The 12,245-nt window shown below is 46.1% G+C and overlaps 1 pseudogene; it reads left to right on the forward strand.

Annotated features, from left to right (window-relative positions):
* Nucleotides 1-11,433: 11,433 nt before the first annotated feature.
* On the forward strand, nucleotides 11,434-12,028 carry LOC131900149 (large ribosomal subunit protein uL22-like; annotated as a pseudogene).
* Nucleotides 12,029-12,245: the final 217 nt, after the last annotated feature.

Consider the following 12,245-nt stretch of genomic DNA (forward strand, 5'->3'; position numbering starts at 1 on the left):
AGGCTGGGGCAGAGATCTCCCTTTCCCTGCTCTTTGCTTTGCTCTCTGACCCAGGCCAGAGTCCCTTTCTGTATCCCTGGCCTTGTCCCTGTCCTGGTCCCCTTCCCTCTCAGCCCTGTGGTGTTACAAGCTTCCCTCCTTGGTCTCCATCCCACTCTACCCCCTGATTTCCCAGCAGTAAACATGACAGGCTGTTCTGGAGTATAACAACAGGCCAGTATCCCAAGTGGCCAAGGGCCCCTGAGGACAGGCAGTAGGGCTGGCTATAGCTTCTAGTTTCCAGTCAGGCCTGGGCGGTCCCCCTACTGAACTACTGACTCTGTTCCAGCTAAAAGACACTATCAGTGTCCACCCCTGCACTAGGTTCCAGAGGGACAGCATTGGGATACACACAGCGTGGTCCAGCCCTGGAGGGGAGACAGCTCTGGGAAGCTGAAATTACCATGGGTTGGCTGCACAGAGGCACCTGGAGAATGGACAAGAGGAAGAGAAGGAAAGAAGGAAGAGGGGGAGAATTCAAGGCGGCCATCTCTGCTAGGACATCACCACCACCACAACATCTCTCTGGGGTATCAATTCCTGATTTCAACAGAAGGTCCCAGTCACAAGACCCACAGACCTTACAGGCATTCTGTAACAGGGAGAGGGGAGGGAAGACAAGGGTGGACCCAGGAACTCAGGGACATGGGGCTCACAAAGAAGACAGCGAGCAAAAGACAGAGATGACTGTGGATATTTGCGAGTGGGCATGGTGCTACTGATGTGTAGACAGCTCAGTACCACGCAGTCTCAGAGACCTGCTTGACCATCATCCCACAAAGCATGCCTCTTCCCTAGCATGCACTCTGGATCTGGGAAAGTGATGCCTAGTCCACCCCCAACTGCCTCCCTGGAGGTGGTACCTGAAAAGCTCCGAGTCTTACTCAGATAGTCACCCAGCAACAGATGCCTTTTTATAGACCTCATCCATAAGAAGTTTGATAGCCAGTGTGGTAGCACACCTGTCGATCCCAGCGTGTGCGTGTGCGCGCGCGCGCGCGCGCGCGCGGGGGGGGGGGGGGGGGGAGGATTCAGAGTTTGAGGCTAGCTTGGGAAACAAAGCAACACTCCGTCTCAAAAACAACCACAAAATCAGACATTAGTTCATGGTGACCCTGCAGGTCTAAGCCTGCTGTGACTGAGCATGGTCCCAGTGTGTCTTCAAGGGGCTGCTGAGAGGTGGTTGGTCCTTCACGAGGTGGGACCTAGTGAGGGATTTTTAGGTCTCTGGGGGAGCCACCCTTAAAAGAGATTAAGGTCGGTCTTACGGGACCTCTGGGGTCTCACAAAATGAGCATGAGCCTGAGCCTAAGGCAGGAATGGTGATTCACACCTGGACTCTTAGCACTCGGGAAGCTAAAGCAGGAGTCTTCTTGCAAGTTTGAGGTGAGCTCTAACTACACAGTGAGTTCCAGGTGATCTAGGCTACACTGTGAGACACTCAGAACAAAAAAGACAAATGAGTTTGACCCCTAAACAGCTCTGGCTTCTTGGTTTATGATGCAATCTCTCCCTTCCACTGGTCCCTGCCACTGATGCCACCCATCTTTAGCCCCCTCAGCAGAGGCCTAACCAATGGGACCACCCAATCTTGGACCTGAACCCCAGAAATGTGAGCTAAATGCCTTTCTTTTCGCTATCAAATGAGCCTGTCACAGTAACACAAGCCTGACTAATACAGTTCCAGGCATGATTTTATGTCAATTTATGACCCTCTTTTATTATTTGAGTTGTGTCCTGGCCCTAATGGTTTCTGAAAACTTATCTGAAAGTCAAATTCGGAAGACTGGAAGTTAAACAGTCCGCTTGTGTTAAGGACGGCAACTGTGTTAAGAACAGTATTCAGCTCCTTCAGAGGCTGAAGGAGCTTCTGGGTTTCATTCAAGCCCATAGGAGCTGAGAGCCTCCAACAAAAGCTAAAGGCTGAGGCTTCTTAACCAGCCTGAGAGCCAGACATTCGAGACCCACTTCCTCCCCAGAACCTCCACCCTCAGAGTTCCTACACTAATGCTCCTTTCTAAGCCAGGAGTTGGCAAGCTACGCCTGCTAGCCAAACCATGACTGCCAATGTGCCAAAAATAGGTTTTATAGTTTTGTATTGGTTGAGGGGGAAATCAAAAGAAAAATAAGACTTGGGGGTTGGGAATGTAGCTCAGTTGGTAGAGTTCTGATCTGACATGAGAAAGGTGGAGTCTGATCCCTAAGACTGCACATATTGAATTAAACACAGTATGATGGCGTGCTCCTGTCTCAGCTCGTGGGAGGTGGAGGCAGGAGGACCAAGAGTTCCAGGTCATGACTGGAGAGATGGCTCAGTGGCTAAGAGCACTGGCTGCTCTTCCAGAGGACCCAGGTTCAATTCCCAGCACCCACATGGCAGCTCACAATGGTCTTTAATTCTAATTGCAGGGGATTTGATGCCCTCTTCTGGCCTCCTTGGTATGTACATGGTACACAGATACATGCAGGCAGAACACCCACATACATAAAACTGAAAAAAAAAAATGTTTTTAAAGAATCAAGGTCATCCTCAATTACATAAGTTTGAAGCCATGCTAGGCATACGAGATCCTGTCAAAAAAGAAAAAGAAGGAAGGGAGGGAGGGAGAGAGGGAGGGAGGGAGGGAGGAAGGGAGGGAGGCAGGGAGGGAAGGAGAAAGGGAGAAAGGAAGGAAGGATTTTGTGACCTATGGGAATTAGTGAATTCAAATCAACCTTCAGAGAGAGAGTTGTTGCATCCTCTCCAATGTCCCCTGAGCCTCTTTATAGTCACCCTCTGCCCCTCTTGCCACTGACCCAGACAACTGTTCATCTGCTTTCTATCAGTACAAATTTGTTATTCCTTTTCTCAGACGTCAAGTAAATGGAACTCACAGCCTGTCCTTTTCGTGTCTGGTTTCTTTCGGTCGGGATAATGTTTTGAGACTCATCCATGTTGTATCAATACCAGACCGGATACTTCTGCGTTTGTTTGTGAGTGAAAGGAATAATCACGTCAGATCTGAAGACACAAATCAGAACTCCACATGACCAAGCAGGACAAGAGTCACGCTAGGTACCAGCTGTGTGGTCTTTCTCAGTACAGGAGCACTTCTGGTCACAAGGTGGATATTCTACAATCCTATGTGTGTTCTTCGAGTCAGCACATCACTCCCTTTCTATGAATTTGAGCAGGAAAGGTTCCGAGGGCACATACCCACTGCCTCTCACAAGAAATGTCAAGAGTGCGTTTGCTGATGGAAAAATGAGAAGAGAAAGCTGGAATAACCTTCAAATACAACTTCAACCACTATATATTTTTGAGTGGTTGTACATTTGCTTGTAATGGGACATGGTGGCACATGTCTTTAATCCCAGCACTGGGGAGGTAAAGGCAGGTAGATCTCTGTAAGTTCAAGGCCAGCCTGGTTTACATAGTGATTCCCAAGCCAGCCAGGGATACACAGTGAAACCTTGTGTTAAAAATAAATAAAGTTACTTTTTTATTTTTTGTAATTGTTTTAAAATTTTTAATTACATGTGCAAGGGTGCCCGTGGAGACCAAAGGCATAGGACCCCCCCAGGAGCTGGAATTACAGGTGTTTGTGAGCCACCTGATGGAGGAGCCGAACTCAACTCAGGTCCTCTGTAAGAGCACCACGAGCTCTTAACCACTGAGCCATCTCTCCAGCCCTGCTTGTAAATTTTATTTCACCAATTTGTTCAAACAAAATTTCTTGTCAATTACACCCCAGGAAAATTTGAAGAAATCACATTGCCATTTCAAGCATGTAATTGGATGCTCATAGGTTTCAATTGTAGCCGGCTCTTGTGAGCCTTTCATTTAGACTTCCAAATTCAATACCTAAAATTTTCTTTTACTTTGTATTCTAACTATAAGCAAAAGGAAAATTTCTTTCACTAAGCCCCACACAGGCACCTCCAAATTCCCTTCAGCTGGCCCCGTGTCATACCCATATTGACTTATTATGTGTGAGCCGTGGACTAGAAGCAGTGAGGTCTCACCACCTCAGACCGGGAAAGTCCAGCTCTGATTAGCAAGGTGTCTTGCTAAGGAGGTCGAGCCTACCCCCTAGTGGTCATTTTTGTACATGGCTGTCAAGAGGAAAATGTGATACAAGGGGTAATAAACTGATTTTCTAAAGCTATCATCCTTGTTATGCAGGCATTGTGCCTACCATGAGTCCTGGCAGGGATGTGTGCCTTCATAGGCATCCTCTTGTTGGTCTGCTGTCCCTGGGGAGGTCTAGCCTGTGGCTTCTCTCCAGCGATTTCATCACACTCTGCCTTCGTCTTCATTACTACATCATGAGCCAAGTGCCACCTGGGAGAGCCAGTGAGGTCATCCTTGATGTCACCTAATACCGTTTTCACTAAACCCCCTTTCCTGACTAAGCCTAACAGATTTAAGGTTTACAGGAGGGAAAGGAGAGCGTTGACCTGGAAGGAAAACACCCACCTTTTCAGCAATTGATGCCAATAGGAAGACTCTAGGTCTCAGGCACTCAGGGAATTTGGGATCCTCTTGACAAGGCAAAAGGTAAGATCCCTGCTGGGCCATTAGCACTTCCCATACCCTCTGTGTCTAGGTAGGGACCCTGTCCTTTTGTCTCTAGCTACATCACAGAACAAGTGGCCCTGAAGAGAGAACAGAAAATTCATCCCCTCTTCAGCTCATAATCAAGCATCAGTTTCAAGTCACCTATGAGTGCTGGGTAGGTTTGCTTTGTTTTGTCAATTTGACACAAGCTAGGGTCATCTGAGAAGAGGGAGCCTCAGCTGAGAAAACACCTCCATCAGATTGGCCTGTAGGCAAGTCTGTAGGACATTGACTTGATTAATCATTGCTGTGGAAGGATCCAGCCCACTGTGAGTAATGCCACCCCTGGGCAGGTGGCCCGGGATTATTTAGGAAAGCCAGCTGTGTGAAGCAGAGAGCAAGCTTGTAAACAGCTTTCCTCTGTGGTCCCTGCCTCTGCTCCTGCTTGAGTTCCTAACCAGACTCCCTACGATCAGATGTATAAGCCAATAATAAACCCTCTCCTCGCCACATTGCTTTTGCTAATGGTGTTTATCACATCAATAGAAAGCAAACTAGAACACCAAATATCATTACAGAAGTGAAAGTTCCATGAAACGCATGTGGAAATCAGAACATGTCGAGGCACATCACAAGAAAACTGAAGGACTGTAACACGAATCTTAAAAGGTCTTATTAATAAAAAATAAATAAAATAAATAAACACTAGAGCCAGATATTGGAGTGAAAGCTGAAAGATCAGAGAAACAGAACAAGCCAGCCACATTCTTACCTCTATGAAATCCTCAGCCTCAAGAGAAAGACTTCCTGTTTACTCATGCCTTATATACCTTTCTGTGCCCTACCATCTTACTTCCTTCTTAGTGCTGGGATTAAAGGTGTGTGCCACCACTGCCTGGCTCTGTTTCCAGTGTGGCCTTGAACTCACAGAGATCCACAGGATCTCTGCCTTACGATTAAGGGTGTGTGCCACCACTGTCTGGCCTCTACGTCTAATCTAGTGGCGGGCTCTGTCCTCTGATCCTTAAGGCAAGTTTTATTAGGGTACACAATATATTACCACAGAGGACACCTGAATTTGCATCTGAAATGAGAACAGTAGATTCCACTCTGAAAACAAACTGTAGAATCAATCTGGAATGTTCTGGTATTCAGCTCTATCTCATCTTTGTCCTCCTCTGCTGCTTTTAAGAGGATGGAGGCTCCAGACTCCCTGTCCCATCCAGCCCTCCTCTCCCAGACAGAGCCACCTACATCCATTGGGGAAGTGCTGTCAGGGGTTAGGTTAGAATCGGGGAAAGAGTGTAGGTAGAGTTTTCCTGCCTGGCCCACAGTCAGGACAAATCTCTCCCACAGCCTCTCAGACCCAACCAAGTAAACACAGAGACTTATATTGGTTACAAACTGTATGGCCATGGCAGGCTTCTTGCTAACTGTTCTTACAGCTTAAATTAATCCATTTCCATTAATTTATACCTTGCCACATGGCTCGTGGCTTACCGGCATCTTCACATGCTGTTTGTCATCGTGGCAGCTGGCAGTGTCTCTCTGACTCAGCCTTCCTCTTCCCAGCTTTATTCTCCTCCTTGTCCCGCCTATACTTCCTGCCTGGCCAATGGCCAATCAGTGATTTATTTATTGACCAATCAGCAACACATTTGACATACAGAACATCCCACAGCAAAAGAGTAGCTTGTATGCCAGAATGGACATCAGAGTGTTCAGGCTTTCTCACTCAACCTTTGTTTCTGGGTGGGACTTTGGAAGTATCCCTCCTTCCAGCAAGTTCAAGTCTTAGTATCAACTTAATCCCTCTTCCCTGAACTGTGAGCAGACTTGCCTAAGTTCATAGCAATCAGCTAATCTCTTCCTAGCCAGAGATCTCTGCAGTATGACAAGGCAAGGACACCGGTGCCCAGGGGCACTGGCTCTGGTCACACCCTAGAGCTGTGGGGCAGCTGTCTTGGGTCACCAGGCTGTTAGTGTTAGAATCCTTGGGTCCCATCTGACCGCAAGCTGCCACCTACAGGTGATCCCATAAACCACTGCGACCATCAGAGACCTCCAGAGGGGTCTTATGCTGTCAACTTGGTCTTTCAGGAGATGGATTTTATCCTGGGTTCTGTATCACATATTAGTCTTCTAGTTACCAGAAATCAAAACAAATTCTACCTGGCTTACGTAAAAAAAAAAAAAAAAAAAAAAAAAAAATTGAAATAAAAAAAGTTTCTGGGATAGTTAGCTTCAGGCAAGGCTATATACAAGGCTGTAAAGGTGGCTCTCTTCCCTTTTGGCATCCATCTTAATCTCACACCTACGGAAGACGGCTACTGGCAACCCCGTGCTTCATCTCCTAGACACAAGTCCAGTGTTCAAGTCTTGCAGACCAATGTTTGTAGACTGGGAAAACAGCTCAATCACTTAAAGTCCTTGCCACAAGCAGGAGGACCCAAGTGCTGTCCTCAGAACCCCTTAAAAAAAAAAAAGCCATGGTGTATGCATTTGTAATTCAGCACCATAGAGGTAAAAATAGGTGAATCCCTGAGGCTCCCTGGCCAGTCAGCCCAGCCATTTGAGATCCAGGCCAATGGGAGAGCCTGTCTTAATAAATGGGGCATGGGGCTGGTGGGGGCGCTCAGCAAATAAAGACACTTGTTGCACAAACCTGGCAGCCCGAGTTTTGATCCCCAGGACCCATGTAAAAGATGGAGGGAAGAATGAACTCCACAGGTTGTCCTCTGATTTCCACACATGCAGCACGGCACATGTGCACACAAACACACATGAGAGATTCTCAGAGGAGGCGAGGGTGACCACTAATGGAACATGTGTGGCTCTGAACTCATCACTGTACGCATCAACAAGAGCAGGATACAGTCCAAAGCAGCCAGGTTGTGCTGTCCTCTGAGGTCTGGAGGCCCTCTGGTCTTTATGAGTCCGATCTCCTGTCCATGACCTTTCCCTGGTCTCTTCTGGTCTCTCCTCTGCTCTGGCTCCAAATGTGGTACGTGAAAGACCTGGAAAGCACAGGGCAGGATAAAGACCGGTCAGAAAGACAAAGCCTCTCTTCTAGCTCCGTCCTAGACAGCTTTGACTGTGGAGGCTGCGCTAAGTCTGAGATTGCACTCAGTAGGAAATTGAGAGTAGGCAAAAGGCTCTGGGTGAGTGAATAAGAGTCCAGAGATGCACGGTGACTTGGATCATGTCACACAGCGAACAAGGGGCAGGCACAAGGCCCAACTCCACACATCCTCGTGCCATCCTGGATCCAGGAGCCAGCAGAGGCAGCCTCCATCTCAGCAGGGCCATCTGGGGACCCTGGAGATGATCAGCCTTGACTCAGTGTTGCAGTGGAGCCAAGCCTGCACTGCTGAGCCCTGAGCCAAAGCAGGGGACTGGGGATTAGAAACCCGGACACAGTGAGACAGAGCCAGCACCTGGGAAATCTCAGGAAGGCTCATACTGGCGCCTGAAATTGAGGCTGAGGAATTCAATGGAGAGGAGACGCAGGAGCCAGCCCTGAGCTCAGCCACACTTGGCTCTGTGTGAGCACCATCCCTGACAAAGCCCAGAGCCCAAGGTGGGGGACGGCCAACCAGGGGAATTGGGTGGATGTGTTGCTGGTTGTCACTAGCTGTCTGGACTGGTATTTCCAGGTTCTTGGCATTATACTGAAAGAATTGAGAGAGCACACACAAACAGCAAAGCAGCAAGAAGTTTTATTTAAAGAGACAGTACAGGACACACCTCGAGGGAGCAGCGGGCCACTTGGGCTAGAGTGCCCAAAAGACAGGGCCTTACATGGATTCAGAAGGAGGAGTTGATTGATAGGAGGTGGGAAAAGGGTGTTTTTCTGTTTTGATTGGCAAGCATGCATTATGTAAGCCTTTGTTGCCATGATCATAGTGGTGAGTACTTCGTGATGTGAGCCTATGTTCACTAGGCAAGTCCTTTCCCATGATTTATCTGACTTGGCATTTGCATAAGATGGTAAATAGTGGTTTTCCCTATTTCATTCAGAGAACACAGTTTATCTTGCTGTGTATGCACCAAAAATGAGTTTAGGCAGGATGGGGCCCTGCCTCCCATCTCCTCTTGTGTTTGGGGACATGCTTGAATGGAAATCAGACAATGCCATAGTGATTCACTCCATTGTTTGAAGTGCGGTGTACATGTAGCTCAATGCAGAGGAGAGTCCCAGGTTGCCAAATACACTGAAGGAAGAGTGTGGATATGGATAGCCCAAGCCAAGCAGAGCCCCAGGATGCTGAGCATTCCCTATGTTTTTCTGCATCAGATGGGGGCTGCCTCTGGTCTCCAAGGGCCTTGGCAGTGCTTCTGCTGAGCCTAGCATTTGCCCCACAGCGTGGAACTGAATTAAGGCCAGCAACACTGATGCTAGCATCCAAGATGGAGGGAGAGAAGCCATTTAGCTCCTGCTTTAGGAGATTCTGAAGCTAGCTTCTTGCAAGATAAGCCAGGACATCAGACAAAAGACCCAGAATTTCCATGAAAACAAGAATCTAACTGTCTGGATCACCACGTATCCCCAGTGTCTAGAACACAGACAGACATGCAACAGGTACCTAATAAACAGCTGAGACACTCTGTCCCTGTGGCTGTAGGGGAGCAATGTTTTTTATGACTCTCACAATGTACTGTACCATCTTCATATAACAAATGTTAAGTCAACACATGGTGGCTGGTTAAGAACTTACTGTCCTCAGAGCTACTGCCCATCCCAACTGGAACATTTCATCCTTAGTCTCATCAAACATGTTGACTGATACCACCCCACCCCACCCTACCCCCCCCCAAAAAAAAAAAAAACTGGATCAGAGACCAGGACGTTTCAGCCCTAGGAACAGCCAGCATCTATCAAGGACAGATGTGCGAAAGCACTGTTCAGAACATCCTCACATTGATCCTCCTGTAACTGCCCCCATCTGTAGATGTAAAGATAGTTGTGGTGGGTCATGGGCCACACAGCCTGTGGCTGACAATACAGGCATTTATGTACTTGCATGACTGAAGTCTCTGAAGGCCAGCCTGAGGCTCCTACAGTGTCAACAGGAGATAGTATGGTAGCACATTGTTGTGGCATAATCTTTTTGTACACTGTGATGATGTGTCACTCAGATTAGTTTAATAAAAAGCTGAATGACCAATAGCTAGGCAGGGTTTGGGGGCACAGAGGCCACTGGGAAGATGAAGGGTGGAGTCATCAGCCAGACAGAGAAAAAGCAAGACATGCAGGAGGAGAGGTAACAATCATGAGCCCTGAGGCAGTACATAGATAGATAGGAATGGGTTGATTTAAGTTACAAGAGTTATCTAGAAACAAGCCTGGGCTATCAGCTGAGCTTTCATAATTAATAACCAGTCTCCATGTGGTTATTTGGGAGCTGGCTGGTAGAACTGAAAAAGACTTATTACAAATGGCATCCAACGTGGGGTCATATATTTCCATATAAGACCTGAGAAAGCTTAAAAAAAGATTCCAAAAACACAAAAATGGAGTCAAATGTGGCTTCCTAGTCCTGCAGTCTCTCATGCAGGCCATGGTACAGAGGCAAGTCTCCCATCTACTGCCTGCAGGCTTGAGTTGCCAGAGTGCCATGAGCTAAGCTATGCAATGGTTTAAGGTTTTGCTCATGCAAACAGAAAAGGTTATAGATACGCAGTAAAGCAGACCCAGATAGGGGGAAAAAACTCTAAACAGGTTACAGTGTGTTTAACAATATGAGTAGGCTTAAGAAAAAAAGAAAAGAAGTATAGACAGTCATAAAAAATAATGAGATTAAAGTCTTTAAAAAGAAAATAAAATAATATAAAAAGAATAAGCCATGTAGAGATGAGAAATACACAGGGAGTCTGGGTCCTGTATGTTATTGTGTTGACTTTCATTTTTTTGATTGCTGATGAACAAACAGTAGCTGCTGAGAGACACTGGATTATGGAAACTGCTAAATTAAACCAATCTATATAGTTTTAAAATGTCTTAACTTCAAAATGGAAGTCAAAAAATATGTTGTGTTGGAGAAGAGGTTATACTTTTGTTTCCACAGAAAACAAAAGGCTGTGGATTTATTCAAGGTTAAAGAGGATTAGGTTTGATCAGGGGAGACCCCCCTGAAAATCCTGGCTACGGACATAAAGAAATAAACCTAAAAAAAAAAAAAAAACAACTATAAGACAGGTGATGTATATTTTAACTGCTCAAACATAAGACAAAAAAAGAATCACCTTTAACTGACTTGTGAACACTACACATTCCATACTTGTGTTAATGCAGATATATATGTTATCTTTGAAAGTTTGTATATTTTCAGAACAAGGGGACTAGACACTAATGAAAATGGGTGGCCCAGGTGATCCAGCCTCTCAGAGTGCCTCTGTTGCAGTTTCCTCAGAGTTCTGCATCCAGAACAGCTTCAAGGCTGCTTGCTAAGATAGTCCACCCTCACAGACTATTCTGGCCAGGACTGCAGACAGGCCTTGCATTTTCTCATTGCACAGAGACTGAACAACAAATGTTATAGCTGATTTTCCCAGGACTTGACCATTATTTCAATTTTCTCAGGTTCTGAAAAAAGATGCCTTTATTTTCAGACAAGAGGAAGCAGTCTAGAGAATACAACACCCATGTTCCCAAGAGGTGGAGTGGGTGGTTTTCTGTCATTCAGTGGGTTATGGATGTTTGTCATCATTTAGGGGGGTTGGTTATAAGCTGTTATTGATCATAATCAGGAAAAAAGCTAAACAAAGGAGATTAGATTCAGGGATCTCTTTCTGAAGGGAAAATTGAGGATATAGTATAGAAATGGTGGGATAAAAGGGTGGATTGGAGCTCTAGCACTTCCTCTTCCTGTAAGTGGCCTAAGGTGACCTGTGAAGATGGTTCGCTACTCGCTTGACCCAGAAAACCCCACGAAATCATGCAAATCAAGAGGTTCAAATCTTTGGGTTCACTTTAAGAACACCCATGAAACTGCCCAGGCCATCAAGGGTATGCATATCCGAAAAGCCACCAAATATCTGAAAGATGTCACTTTAAAGAAGCAATGTGTGCCTTTCCGGCGGTATAAAGGTAGCGTCAGTAGGTGCGCCCAGGCCAAACAGTGGGGCTGGACACAGGGCCGGTGGCCTAAAAAGAGTGCTGAATTTTTGCTGCACATGCTTAAGAATGCAGAGAGTAATGCTGAACTTAAGGGTTTGGATGTGGATTCTCTAGTCACTGAACACATCCAGGTGAACAAAGCACCTAAGATGTGCCAACAGATTTAAAGAGCTCATGGCCGGATTAACCCATACATGAGCTCCCCCTGCCACATCGAGATGATCCTCACTGAAAAGGAACAAATTGTTCCAAAGCCAGAAGAGGAGGTTGCGCAGAAGAAGATATCCCAGAAGAAACTGAAGAAACAAAAACTTATGGCACGGGAATAAATTCCGCATAAAATAAATACAGATAAAAGTATAAAAAAAAAAAAGGTGGATTGTTGAGTCTACTTTTAAACAACCACTAGTCTCAAATACTTTACATTGGTATGTATTTCTGTTTATTGACACAAAATTGAGGTTATTTTTGTTGCAACATACTGTATATATGTTTCTCCTCTTGTTTAAGGTATTGTACCTATGCAGCTCATTTAAAAGTGTAATG

This window comes from Peromyscus eremicus, chromosome 1, assembly GCF_949786415.1.
Source record: "Peromyscus eremicus chromosome 1, PerEre_H2_v1, whole genome shotgun sequence".
Taxonomy (NCBI): Eukaryota; Metazoa; Chordata; class Mammalia; order Rodentia; family Cricetidae; genus Peromyscus; species Peromyscus eremicus.